At 41.3% G+C, this 15,197-nt stretch overlaps 1 protein-coding gene across 1 annotated transcript in view; it reads right to left on the bottom strand.

The window, feature by feature from the left end:
- tnr (tenascin R (restrictin, janusin)) overlaps positions 1-13,526 on the bottom strand; it is a 162,022-nt gene extending 148,496 nt beyond the window's left edge. The window contains exon 1 of the mRNA XM_068738269.1: positions 13,400-13,526. The gene's annotated coding sequence lies outside the window, so the exon portion shown is untranslated. The remainder of the gene's footprint in view (positions 1-13,399) is intronic.
- Positions 13,527-15,197: the final 1,671 nt, after the last annotated feature.

The raw sequence follows: 15,197 nt of genomic DNA, 5'->3' as shown, positions 1-15,197 counted from the left end.
TTGAATCTCTGGCAGCACTACGAAGACTTTGTTACATTTTTATTTTAACGAGTTAAAATACATTCGCTAGAACATGAGGCCTCAAAAGAGCACAGACTTTTCCGATAAAGCACAATGGAGTAGACAGGAGGACGATGTTTCCTCACACAATGGAGAGAAGAGGAATCTCAGCAAGATGATCGAATCCTTTATGACACGGTGGCACAACCCTTTCTTCAATAACGAGGATGTCAATGAGATTAGCCAACCACACAGATGAGACAATTCTATTATAAAACCATAATATAAAGAAAAATGTATAATAATATGAGCTTTAAAAGACCTTTGCTTCACAAGAACGTCTGCTGTCAGTAAGTGTTGATTAACCTTCTGAGAGGTGTGATTTTACATTTTTAAAACACAAAAGCTTTAACTTCACTTACTGAATAATTAACGTTCAATCATCTGATAATTAATCATTCAACAACAACAAGCACTTAAAAGAAGTTCAGCTGTGAGCGTTCATAATCAGGCAATTGATCGATGACGGTGGACTTTGGTTTCTGATGACAACTTTCACAGAGATGGTGGTTAGATGGTGGTTCTCTGCAGGGATATTCTGCTACGGCAGCCTGATGGGACATTTCACCTACAATTAGCGTTCACAGGGGCTGAGAATGTACTTCAGGGTAATGAGTGTAATACATCGATCTGAATGGTTCCCAAACGTTTTAGGTCACGCACCCCCAATCCCCCACACCTTAAAAAAAAAAGCTTTTGACTTGCACTGGCATGCTTGGTGTTCAGGTGGCGACATAAATAAGAGGGCTTCAGACAGCTGTTAGCCAGAACCTCACTGCACACCACGCACTGTGGCTTTGGGCAATCTGCATTGCCAATCCAGGTGAAGCCCAGACCCAGATCATTTTCATCATATTTCCTCTTTTTTTTCCCAGTCTGATGCTCACTCTCGTTTCCTCTTTTTTCACCTTAACTCCGCGATGGGCCTATGTGCTCCCGTCCCGATTTGTCTGTGCTATCCCTTCCTCCTTTTCGGTCTCCTCCGTCTCATCTTTCTCTGATTCCTGCTCAATTTCTTCTCCCGGTCTCTCCCAGTCTCTCCCTCTCCCCGCCTCCGATTCCTCTCTCTCTCTCTCTCTGCCCCTCTCCTCTTTTATGACTGATAGCTTCAGATGTTCCACCTGACAGTTTCCCCGATTTCAGCCAGTTTAGCATATTTGCATGAATGTTGCTGAATGAATGAAGTTAGCTGTTAGCTGACGTTAGCTGCACAAGCTAGGCTAGCTAGTGTGTCTGTAAAAGACAGTCTGGCGGCACGAGCTGAAGTGCATTTATTTACTAAATTGTACATTTTTAATATTAAATTTAAATCTTACAACGGGAATTTTTATAATTCATGTTTTTATTTTGTGAAAAATATTTAATTATATTTAATATGAATTATTACACCATTAGACCACCATTACATGTTTCCTCTCCCCTAGAGGCAGCTCGTGCACCCCTGCACACTTGCACACTTTGGGAATCCCTGTCTTAACTGATACATTGGCAACAGAGTCACTGGCTCCTGAAGGGTGGTCGACATGTGTAAAAACTACCATAAGCCTCGTCTACCGCTATAAAGAAGAAGCCAATCGGGGGGGGGGGGGGGCAAATGCAATGCAACTGAGAACAAAACACATTTGTCAAATGTATCCAGAGTTTAGCCAGTAACAGAACCGATTCAAGCTGCTGAATGTCTTCTCCGGGTTCTAGTGTAATCTTTGACTTTGGTTCCCTTAACAGTGGTGTATGCAAGAGAATTCTGTGAGTGATTGGATGTCTCCAATTAGGGCACTTCAACCACAGCACCCCTGCATGCGTGGCACTAATCTTGGCGGTTTGTGAGGGCTGGCTATCGGCCAGAACAAAAGAATAAGTCCGCCATTGGCCGCTACCCCCCCCCACCCCATAGCCTAGCAGAGATGATGATGCATGGAGTCAGACCTTTCTTTAGCTCTGTGGAGATAGGTCTGGCTATGCGAGACTAACTAACCGTTAACCTTACTCTGTGGGCACTCCGTGTCTAATTGATTATTTCTGAAACTGTGAAATAAACCTTATTTTTACACCACATGATCCATGCACACATGATCTATGCACACATGTCTTGCACGCGTGTCCTAACTCGTTGGAGCAGCGCACGGATTGTTTAGTTTTAAAACTCTTACGCACCACATTACACTCGCACGCACGACCATAATCTAGGACACGCACATTCTCATTCCCTTCGATCGCTCTGTCAATTACACAGAGGAAGTCAGGGAAGAGGAAAATGATGGGAGTCAACAATGCATGGAACATCGATGTGTCCAACCACCACTGTCTGTTTAAGTGGAATTGACTTCTGCTCATTTCCCAAATTACGCATATCTGACTGGCCCACCGCTGCAGGGGCTACAGGAAGCACAGGAACAGAACGGGAGTCTCTCGCACACATGCTCCCTCTATTTCTCCATTTCTCAGCAGGGAATCAATGATGTCTGCTTAATTATTGGGTGAATTTAATCAGTGGCACAGCAGTACTTACTGCCTTGTGACCCGGTAGCTGTCAGGAAGTAATTTCAGGTTCAAACCATTAGTGTTTGAACGCTACCACAATAAGCAAGAGTACAACCATTTAATTGTTCCAGAGGCGTAGAGGTAACACAAAAACTGCCTCTGCGTTGTGGTGGTTCTGTGCTCAGCTATTCACCTACAGGTATTGGACAGCTGCTGTTAATTGTTTTTGTGCTACAAATCCCTGTGACCTAGACAGCAGTGTACTGATTAATGATACATAATGTCTGGATTAGTGTCTCAAAAAAGTTAATTAACGCGTCTAGCTTGCTGAACTGTGGTCTAATATGTCTATAGTGTATTACTATCGAGATGAACTGTTGAGATTATTGGTCAGCTCTTGCTTCGTTTAATCATTTTATCCTTCCTTGGTTGCTTTTTTTTTTTGTTGCACTTTTCAATTTGTTTACCTTCTCTTTTACAATATCTGTGTACCGATGAGTCTGTTTGCCACGCAAAGATAAGGCTGAAAATGTTGTTTGTACATAATTGTAAAGGTCGTGCAGCTAATGGTGAACAGTAGTTTCTCATCGTATATTAAAAGCTGTTGTTGTGAAACCCCACAACTGTTATTAGATGCCCTTGTTTCTTATGTGAAAATAGGTCGAATTTTAAGCAAATTTTTTGGACACAAACTGCATTTACCTCTAACATCCTTATAAATGTAAGATACATGCAGACATATGTGGCTGAAATACATTTCAGATAACTAGGGGTGCAATGAACAACATATCTTTATCGATAAACATAATCTATGGATTATTTTACAGATTAGACGACAAACTGCGAACAAAGGTTTAAAAACTTGCAAAACTGTACGTCAAGATGTGCTACTTAGCGCATTCTGTACATGCAAAAAAATATGCTTGTAGGCTACGCATGGAGCGAGCAGTGGTGTAATATAAAATGATTCTGTAGCGGGAGTCCAATGACGCTTTCATTTAAATTCTTTGAACAGAAAAAAAAAGAAACATTCAGGCCAACCAGAAGAGACACATCAATTCACAGAAGCCTAAGACCGACCCGCCTTGCTTTCCATCATTACATCTTATATCCTGCTCCTGAAAGAAAACTTCTACATTTTGGGAAATACAACAACATGTGGATTAAGTAGGCAGCTATAGCTAGAAGGAGTCGATCTTAGCTCAGCATAAAGCCTGGAGGCGGGATAGCAGCTAGTCCAACTACATAGTAAAGTTTTCCAAAACTACAGCTCTAATCACCATCATGGTATGCAATAGTAATTTTATATCCCAAGACCACAAAATCAGATGACATCCTTGATTTTTGTTCATAGCCCCTCATTCAAAATCTCATCCAGAAGAAATAAATACAACAATTAATTTATGTTTATGTTTTCCAACACGATTTAGATTTCTGCATGAAGCTTCAGTTTCACAGAACTGAACACAAAACACGGCTAAACAGTGTACAAAGGAAACAATACTGCATCCAAATCGTGGATCATGCTGTAACGGCTCTATCGCCCCCAGGGCACCTTATTGGATTTCAGATGGTAGCGCTGTCCTACGAAAGTAGGTTGAAAAATGTCTCATCACTCTCCAAAGGGATGGGTATTGATTGGGGGGAGATCAATGAAAAGTTTGCAGAGTATGTGTAATATCATCTAGGTTTTGAGCTGCAACAAAACAACAAACAAAACACTGACAAAGTATGTTTCTGTGTACTGCATTGATTACTGGCATGGCATTGCAGATTTCACGTTGACGGATATGAAATCATCCGATCTAAAAATACAGTAGAGTAGCTGTAGAAACTTCTTTTATTGGCTAAAATCCACCTGAACCCCTTGGCCATGGCAGCCATGGCAGCACCTCTTGTGTACAAAACATTGTATTATCAAACTCCACTATTTGACAGAGCTCATATCAAAAGGGACAAAATGATATGATAGCTAATTGCATTCCTCTTTTTTTCTAAATAGATCAATGATCAGCAAAGCAAATATATGAAAAAAGAAATTCAAATTTGAACAAAAAGGTTTTGAGAAAATAATTAGTCAATAATTGCTACTAGCACATTACAGACATCCTCCATCACACCTGTATCTGCACACAGCACATGGTTTCAAAGTCAAGCTCAAACCAATCCTGCGTGATCTAACTGTTCTTACCGTCGTGTCGCCTTTACGTGGCATGACTATAAGGTCTGTTTAGAAATGATTTGCTTCACGTTGGTTGGCTTTAGAGCCGTTTCTGGTGTGAACGGTGTAGATCCCCTTGGCATTACGTAACCTGATGAAAGAGCTGGAAATGTGACCAGAGGACATTGCTGCAACCTTTTTCTAAAAAGGTGAACTATGGATGCACTGAGTACAGATTGTGTAATTGTAACAACACAGAAATATTGATTGAAATATATTGGTTTCCATGCCAAAAATAAGTGTTGCTCAGTCGAGCAATTTATTATTAGGTATATCGTGCCCAAACCAACCTATAAACAGCTCCGTTTTGCATATTAAGTGGAAAATGTAATCTATCAGAATGCATATTTTATGGAACTATGCAAATGGGACGACTGGAGCAGTTATAATTGCTCAGTGTGTGCTGCGAATGAGAATGGCTTTTCGTATGAGCTAAGGACAAATTAAGTTAATGACACCATTCTGGTAAATGGCAGACAGATGGAAAGTTCAGGGAGGCAAAACGCTTTCTTAGTTCTTAATCACATGTGCAATTACCTGGTATACCAAGCTTCTGGTTTGATTGGTTTGTTGTAGCCATGTTTCATTTAAAAAGTCTTTTGTTTTTTTAGTCAAATTAGTCGGGTATCCTGGAGCGGGAGAAAGAGGTACAGAGAGGAGCCCTCTTTTATCACCCAAATGGAACTGGAAACTGTTGACAGCAGGGGGTCAAATGTGCTGACGTGCACTGCGATGCTCACGGGAGTGAAAGTTGGAATAGGACGGCACACCAGCTGAGATGATGAAAATATACAGAGTGGATTTATTGGATAAAGCTGCCTGTGTGCTGTAGCTTTTTTTTGTTTTGTTCAAATATTCATTGTATGATGTGCATGACACAAGGCCCAGAGTGGGAACAGAGAACCTGCAACACAATCTGTCAGCATCCGCATACCATTCATCAGAGTCATGTAGGCTGAAAGCTGTCAAAAACTCAACTATTAGCGCCTTTGTCCATATAGCGTCTTTTTCTGAGCGCCAGCGTCTTTTATTCAATTGTTCCCAATCAGGAAAGAGCATATGCGGCTGCATGCGGCCACTTAAAGAAAAGGCATTTGGGGTTTTTTGGAGCGTTCTGCCTTTTTGTTCTGTATACGTTGCGTCAGACGGATCGTCTTCCGTTCTCTGGCGTTAAGGCTGTCCGTGATTGTCAGAGTAAAACAGTATCAAACAAATAGACAGTAGCCCAAATAAATAATAAAAAAGGAACAGGGCGATGCCTGTACAATGGAGCGCTTTTTACCGATAAGGCGCTAGAATGGAGCACTCCCTTGCGCCCTGTGGGAGCTTTTCTGCCAGAAAAAGACATAATAAATCATTTAAGTGTAATATAGTATGCTTTCCAATTTCCTCAAGCCATATCTCACTCAGATGTAATCGTTCAGATAAGGCAAAAAGTTTTGACTTCATTCTGGGTTGTCAGAATCGCTAGACAGCATCAACCTCAATCTCAACGAACTACTGGAGCAAACACACTGTGCAGTGACGGAACTGAAGCTAATGTTACAGTATTTACCTGGGGCATCGAGCTCAGCCACAACAACAGCTACTGTGTGTTTGAGACTTTAGAGCAAAGATATTCAAGTCTCAACCGAAGTCGCTCTGGTAAAATCCTAGAAAATAAATAACACAGCCACAGGAAGGCCTTCCATTACCAAACACCTTGAATATTTGATTTTTTTTAGGCAGATGCATTGAAAGGACAGCTGTTGCGACGATGTAAAAAACACTGACGCAGATTACGTACCTGAAACGTGCTCAACCCCAGAGCTCGCCTCCAAACACACTGGAAATGAAAATGACAGCGTCGTCAGCGTATTAGTACACTTAGTCTGTTTTTAGGTGATAATCTGGTAACTAGGAGAAGAGCAGACACCGTGCAATTTGAAACCTCTCAATTAAAACTAAACATATATGCATTTCATGCTAATAATAGAGCTCCTATACTGATTAATGGTCCAATCAGATCATTTGGTTTCTGAAGTAAGTATATTATTATCTTTCCCTTGTCTGCCATTTGTCTTTTAACTGAGAGGAAAGATGAGTAGAAGGAGAGAGGAGGAAGTTAGATGGACAGGATTTATCTTCTTCGTAATATCCTTTTTATTGCCGATACTACTCTAATCAGTTGAGTAGCTCCAGTAAATGTTCAAACTAGATTTGTTCCAAAAAAAGCCCAAATGTCAAGTTTAAAGAGCTTCACAAAGCTACACATTTCAGACACCTTCTACACCTTCTGCAGGATTAGAATGCTTTAACCTTTTCCGCCATCAATGAGACTTTGCAATTAGGAACCTCTCAGAAAATGCAAATTGGACACATTTTAACAGAACACAGCGAACCTGTACTTTCGGATAATTCATGTATTGAGGCCACAATTGGGGGGACATTTTTTTTCCCCCCTCAGTGCGCAGTGTGACTTCCCTTCCTAAATAAAGGTTACATGAAGAGAACATTTAGATAAGTATCGAAAAGAGGCAGCAGCAGCCCGGACTGTGCCGCTTTCAGATAGTCCCCAGTGAGCCCGGTATCAAACAACGGCTGCCTCTACCTGCTGCATAGCTGTTGTATAAACAGAGCCAGAGCATATTTACCCTTCACCTAAAGGTGTCTCTTGAGCTGACATGTTTGTATATCTGAACATCCTTCACGGGCTGCCTGGAGGGGCCTCACGCCTGAACTTTAAGCTTTTCACTTCACAGCAGGGGTAAAAAAACAACTAGTATCAGAGGTCACCTGGAACACTTCCTTTTCTCGACGGAAATACATACAGCAATTCGAACTCACAGGTACACACAGGTACCCAGGGACTTGCACTGTGCAGTAAATACGTTGGAAAAAAGAAAAATCATCTGAAAAAAGACGTTGAAAAGGATGGAAGACCTTCACAGAGTATTTCCCAGTGCGGACACTCAGGTGGGAGAAGGAAGAGAGACAGAGAGAGAGAGAGACAGAGAGAAAAGGAGATGAAAAAAAAATGCTGGGGAGATACAGAAATAAGGAGAGAGAGAGCGAGAGAGACAGACAGGGGAGGGGAGAAAAACACAAAATGTTAAAGTAGAAGTTGAAGTGGAAGAATTCCAGTTTGGATTCAAGCTCCTTGGCTAATGAGGATCATTAACATGGCCTGCCCAGCTTCTCTAAACGCTGAGGAGGACTGGGAGATGGGGGGGATAAAAATAAAACCTCTCAAGCACGTCCCCGCAAGATTCATAAGGCGGTCGCTTATAAAATAAAATACAGCACATGCTGGCTGCAGGAGGTAATTCTTAATGCAACGCCGTGGATCCTGGGAAATGGGAATACTTAGCCAACAAGAACACTCGCTTGAGCTGTGAACTCTTTGGATTGCGTTTGAGGCACAGCGGCAAAAATAACTCATTTAGTTGTCTGCGATTTCACAGACTGAACTAAAGAGGAAGGTGAATGTGTCTCTGCAGCGCTCAATGATGGGATATAAATCAGAGGCTTAGATCAGTTCAACTATGTCGTCCCATTTGGGAAATTTGCCTTACATGTGCGGGATGGAAAGGAGAAGAAAATGACTGAAAAGCTCTCCTATCTCAGACGCGTTTTCTCCATTATTTCCAGTGGGCAGCTCACATATCCCCCCACATTTTATGACCCGAGGAGCTTCATCATTTTCCCTCTCTGCTCTCGCTGTAAAACAAAGCTCCCGAGAGACTTAAAAACCAATCCAAGCTCCTGTCTTGCTTCTATAAATCATCTGTGATGTACAGTACACATCTTGATTTCTGAGCACTTCCGACCACTTTTACAACATGATCAATTTAGTAGTTAAATCAGACAGCATCAAAACAGTTTACACACAGATGTCCTCCGTCAATGGTCCAGAGTATAGGAGATACCTGCTGTCTTGGACATCTCGCCATCACTTCCTGCTTTCCCTGCTCTCAGCACCGTGATGTGTGTGTGAAAGTTACATCTTGCTGGATCAGGCATTCCCAAACAGCAAATACTGCAACTTGCTGGTTACATCAGCCCTCATGTCACAGTGCAAAAATGCTTTTCTTCATCTATCAGTTTTCATCAGAGCGGAGAGAGACGCTCACACACTGCACTGTGTGAGATCCAAGGCTGTCAGACAGACAAGTGTCTTGAAAAAAAAATCTGCATAATTGGCACATTCATCAGTCTTCTGTTAATACGGTACTTTGTGGTTGAGAGATCAACAGTGAAGAGCTGTGATGTTCACTGTTGGAATTGTCTCCAACGTTGGGTAACTAAAAGAGCCTCAGCTTAATTAGTGTGCAAATACCTTTTAACAGGACAGTAAACCCGAATAGGCTTCAGCAGCCTAAAGCAAATCTCTTGAATCTCAAAATGTGATCTGTTTTCATACCATGGTCGAGAAACATAATGATGACGATAACAACCAGGGACGTCTCAAAATGTTCCTAAATGTCGGCATCAGGGCCAATCCGGGCCAGGGCTTGACATTAAACTTTCTCAACCTTCGGGTAAGTAGCACAGATGTTTTACTGACCTAATAGGCCTACATTTTCACAATGGAAAATGTAGGCCTATTAAAAGAATACATAATGTTAACGGGATTCTGACAATTATCATAATTTATCATCATATAAAACAATTAATATGCTCTCCTCAAAGCCATAAAACTCCATTGACTAATTTTCATCGCTAATCAAAAGATAAAACAAACTTCATTCAAACTCAACAGAAACAAAACAAAATGCATCAAAACTGTCTTGGTTAGGCTCAACATTGTCTTTCCACAACAATCACCAACTCTGGTTGCCTTCTACAGAAGTTTGGCATTAGAAGTTATAATTTATTATAATAATTATTATTTATAAGCTGCTTAGAGCTGGTGTTAGCAAGTTAAACGGCTCATTATTCCCTCTATAATATTGCTGTGAAAACAACTTCTTCAAACAACCGAAATGTATTCAAGTTTCTCTCGAAAAACTTAATTTTACAACATTAAGTTTGAACACATCATGATAACAATATTTACTTGCACCCAATCAGGCGGCAACCTCCGGTTCTGCCGAGTGAAGCCAATGCGGAAGTGTCTTAAAACGTGCATTCTCTCAAATGGCCAGCAGGGCGACTCCTCTGGTTACAAAAAGAAGTCACATTGTATAGAAGTCTATGACTCTACTTCTCACTTGATCTATTCCCCAGCTGTTAGCTCCGGTATTTAGCCAGGCAGGACTGTGTTTTCAGATTAGTCAAATTTAGAAGGAAATTCATTTCAGTAACTGTGTTTCAGATTGAACTCTGTAAAATCAGCATTGGCAGTCACCCCATATTGAATGGACTCGAATAAAACTCGAATGGATCGATGACCAGTTTGTGCATGTTTAGAGTGTTTTTGTTTGATTCTGTATATTCTGTCGAATACTTTTGCAGGCTCTACCAGAGTTGAATGTTTTTTTTGCGCTGAAGCTGCCAAGAAATCTTTGACCGCAATAACTTTGGCAAGAAAACTTGGTAGACATCCACACATTCCACATCCCTATGCTATATGCCTGAACATTTGTGTATCATTTATCTAAAGAAAGACAGTAAGGAGAGAGGACGGCAAAAACACAAAAAGGGAGGACAGCGTGACATAAAGCAGCAAAGAAAAGTAACAGTTCACGCATTACTTCAGAGAAAATGCCCATGTCTGGCTCCTCTACCTCAGAAACATAAAGCGAGGGAGTCTACTCAGGATTTATCACACAGACTGAAATGATAGCACAGGAGGCCACTGAGTTGCTTCTTGAAAAGATGTGCCATGGGTGGAAGGACAGGAAGATGCTCTGTTTACTGATCTATCTGAAGCTTTTAAATGCCAAACTAAGCATCTGTAATGTATTAGCAGAAGTAAAAGTGAAAAATGTAGACATGAAACAATTGCGAGAATTGTTTCCACGTTAATAAAACTGCACAAGTCCTGCTTGCCAGTATCTCAACCATAAAAGGCGCCGATCTAATCAGCAAACAAGGAAAGAAGCTGCGCTTGTGCGATGGAGATGAGTGTTTGAATTGCAACTGAAAGAAGAACAAACAGATAAAGATTTCGCTCCTTTTACTGCAGTTTCTTATCTGCTACTGTGCTTCAATCTGTGCAGTATCTGATGGATGATGCCGTCGCTAATGAGAGCTGGATATGTCCACATTTAACTGTCGCCCTAACGATAAGTAATGACGGTAGCTTAGCTAACACAATTAACACTGGCGGCGCAGGGAAAAATAAAATTCCCCCAGAATGAAGTATTATGTAAATTATTAATTACCACGTAGGATGATTGCAATCTTGTTCAGCTGCCCATTGGCACCGAAATAAATGTGAATGATATGGAAAACAGAGAAAGAAAAATAGTGGAGATAATCCTGACACGGTGGGAATGTAGGAAAGATTCAATAAATGCCAGCTGCTCCTTAAGCAATTTATAGAAAACATTTGCAGTTTAACCACTAAACACAGACTGACTCAACAAATGCAAACAGGAAACTACAAATAATGAGTAAACATTTTTGTTCTAGTCAGTAGAATGTCAACACTATCACATTTCCATGAATCCATAAAGAAGGAGAGGATCTCTGTCTTCACTATAATGGTGAATATATAATATAAGAGCCACAGTATAGCAATCTGTATTTAATTTGAATTTCAATCACATGAGTTCTGAACACACTCATTCTACATTCAATGAGGGATGCATGTTTTATGAGCTGCATTTTCCCCGAATGCAGTTACATGTATGCGTGCGTTTCTGGAAGATATGTGTGCGTGTGTGTGTGCGTGTGTGTGTGTGTGTGTGTGTGTGTGTGTGTGTGTGTGTGTGTGTGTGTGTGTGTGTGTGTGTGTGTGTGAGACAGAAATTGAGTAATGAACAGATAAAAAGCTGGCGAGTGGTAAAGACAAAGACAGAGAGACAGAGAGAGTCTGATGTATCCGGGAAGAGAAAGAGAGTCACAGAGAGAAAGTGATCTCTCAGATTCGGTGTCTCAGCTTAATGACACAGGATCCACATGGGAGAGAGGGAAAGCCAGGCTCTGTGCGAGGTATGATGAATCCAAAAGACCGATAACCTCAAGCCTCCCCACTCTCTCTCACACACACACACACACACACACACACACACAGTCATGAAATGAACTGCTCAGCTTCTCTGTTTACAAGGAAACTGAACTGGTGGTTTTCTCTCTGCTTGCGATTCACTACTTCTGCCTTTTTCTGTCACTCTGTCATTCTCTCTCCTCTCAGGGTATAATCACCACAGCCTTCCGATATGGTGTCAATGCTTAACACTGAATCCCCATCCCCCCACCCCCCAAACCTGTTCCCCCTGCTGTGACCATGAACAATATGTCTGGCTGACTTTGACAAATGAAACCAACTCGATATATGGAAATAACCTTCACTGGATGACATGGAGGAAAAAGGGGGAACCGCGGATGGGGGGGTTGTTCTGGGAAAGGGAGGGGAACAGAGACTGAAAGAGAGATGGACACACACAGATGGATGATGGGATACATGGAGCATGGCGTGGTATTTCCAAACCGGGTACAGCATGAGGATAGATGGAGAAATATAGGCGGACTTTCTAAATGTCACCATAGATAATAATAATAAGTCACTACAGCTGAAACACATTGAATAATCTGTGTAGGAAAGACCGTTAATGGGACCTGAAAAGCAATAGTCCACAAGCTTCTTAATAACTGTTCAACTGTTATGCATTCAAAATGGTAAATTATGCCAATGTTGATCCATTCGACTGGGACAACTTTGAAAACTATTACAGCTGATCTGAGCATGTTTTAAAGTAGCAGTGTCATCATAAGTGGCAAGTGTACAAAACGACACCGGACACAATTTTACTTTCCTTTAACAACAACTCGATTCCTGTCAAATTAGTTGAGTATTTGTTTTTAATAAATTCCCAAAAAGTTCATTCAAACTCAACAGTAACATGGCAAGAAGAAGAAAATCCAACAGACGCAATAAGTTGTCTATTTTACGAATATGCAAGAATCGGGAGACAAACATCCGTCCCGTGACAGTTGTGACAAATTGCCATTCCATGGCATCAACTACTCCCAATTCATTTTCTCACAGCAAGCTTTTTTTAATGACTCCATAAGATCGCCCATGTGGCTGCAATTCAGACACATTTCACCTGTTACAACAGAACATCCGTCTATAACACACATATGCACTTTACCTACAAAAGGCACCCACACACCCACACACACACACACACACACACACACACACACACACACACAAACGCAAAAACACACAAACCAGCAAGAGGGGGTCGTTAAGCAGCTATTGTTGTGTTCCTCTCTGCTCAGCATGATAACGGGTTGATTGATACTGAGGTTCCCCAGTTAATCACCTGGCTATGACTAGAAATGTACGCTGTCTGGCAAGTGATGCACAAACTAAAGAAGGGAGAAAAAAAAACAGGAGACACAGAGCTCTAACGCAAAGGCAAATACATCTACAACTGTGCATGAGTGAAGAATCAGGACACGCATGCACACTCCTGTCTACAAGCAAAAGGCACCTGCCGAACATCCGCCAGCGTTCCACACAGGCACAAGTTAACTCACCTGCTCCGAGTGACCAGATGAAAGCTTTCAAATTGGCCTTGGGTAATCTTCTTCTTCCCTGTCGCTGTCCCTCTGGCTCCTCGCTCACTCGCTTTCTCTTTCTGTGGCAGTACGCGGACGTCCTACGGGCCACTCACCCTCCCTGTGTGGCTTGGTGTAAGTGCATCGATCTCTCGGCCAAGTGGTACGTGGTCCTGCTGTTTCCACGGGACTCAGATGTGCTCCCGCCTCTCCTCCGCTCACTCTGCCTCACACAGCTGCAGAGGGATGTATGAGGACGGGCAACGTGGTTGAGCGCTGCTCCACTCACTCTCTCTCTCTCCCTCTCTCTCTCTCTCTCTTCTCTCTCTCTTCTCTCTCTCTCTCTCTCAGGTTGTCAGTTGGTGCGTTGCTCACTCTCCTATTCCATCTCTTCACTCTGTCACTCTGTCTTGCCGTACAGAACTGCATGCATCTCTTTTTTGCTGTTTCTCCATTGATTCTCTCCGTCTTTCTCTTTATCTCTCTCTCTCTCTCCCTCTCTCCCTCTCTCTATTGATCTACATATCTGTGTCTTTGCTAGTGCAGCCTCTAGTGGCTGCTTTCTCTCCATGCTGCTTATTGAGTCTGAATCAAATTTTACTCGCAGTGAAAATGAAGCTGTGATGCAAATTTCTCCAGGATTTGAGTTGGCACCGTCAGCTAAAAAAAAAAACATATAGAAATTAATCATTAACATGTTGACGTTGAGCTGACTGGGGCTCCATTATTTTCAGTATTGATTAACCTCCCAATGATCTTTTTGATAATCAATTAGCTCAAAGTGACGTCTAAAAATAGCTTGATTAGTCTGGGAAACAGTCAAAAAAACTAAAGATTTTCAATGTGCAATGATATAAGGGAATAAAGCCAGAAATGATCACATTGCAGAAGCTTGAACCACCAAATGTGTGCTTTTTTGCCTGATCAGTTATGATTTTTGCTAATTGTTTCAGATAGAGCTGCACTGATTGGTTGATGAATTAATTAGTCAATCAACAGAACATGTTATTCAAGCTCATATTTGCTTGTTCCAGTGTCTCAAATGTGAGGATTTGATGCTTTTCTTTGTGGTATTTGATAGTAATCTGAATAACTTTGGGTTTTTGACTGATGACAAAACAACACATTTGAAGGTGTCAAATTACAGCTGGCAGTTTTCAAAAAATGAAAATAGTGTGAAGCCCTATATGTGATACAGCTGGAGATGGTGTATTCAGTGACTATAATTGCCCGGGTGCTATTGAGCATGGGAAATACTAATTATTTGAGAAACTTAATGCTATGTGTCCCTTGTGTTTTTACTTGTGAGCCACATTAAAGACTTATTTCCAATACATTGTGATAGACAATTCTGTTTTTTTCTAATTCTGTTTCTAAAACCATTTTTCTTTCTCAGTTCAGCCCTAACAGTAATGTATTTATGTAAATGTCTAATGATGAAACCTACATTTTAAGCAGAATTATTGTATACACAAAACGAATCATATAAATCAATACAGATTGAGATTCAAATGGCCAGTGGACACATTTAACAGTCTCTAGAGTTTAAGAGTTAACATTAACCAACAATACTGACTGCTAACTATTAGCTACTTTGCTAACGTTGCTAATGTTGACAACAAAGATGCTCCATAACAAGTCTCTGTTGACACGTGGCTGTAACGTAGCATTAGCGTTAGCTAGCTAACGTTGGGTTAGAAGAGCTTATTTGTTTTCTTTAATGGACAAAGTTTGGAATGCTAACTTATCGGCTTAACAATTAATGTCGGTAAAATAG

The sequence above is a fragment of the Cebidichthys violaceus genome, unplaced genomic scaffold (genome assembly GCF_023349555.1).
Source record: "Cebidichthys violaceus isolate CVI_PGR_0920_01 unplaced genomic scaffold, fCebVio1.0.p SCAF_8, whole genome shotgun sequence".
Classification (NCBI taxonomy): domain Eukaryota; kingdom Metazoa; phylum Chordata; class Actinopteri; order Perciformes; family Stichaeidae; genus Cebidichthys; species Cebidichthys violaceus.
Note: the sequence above shows the minus strand (reverse complement) of the source record. Positions and strands in the feature narration are given on the sequence as shown.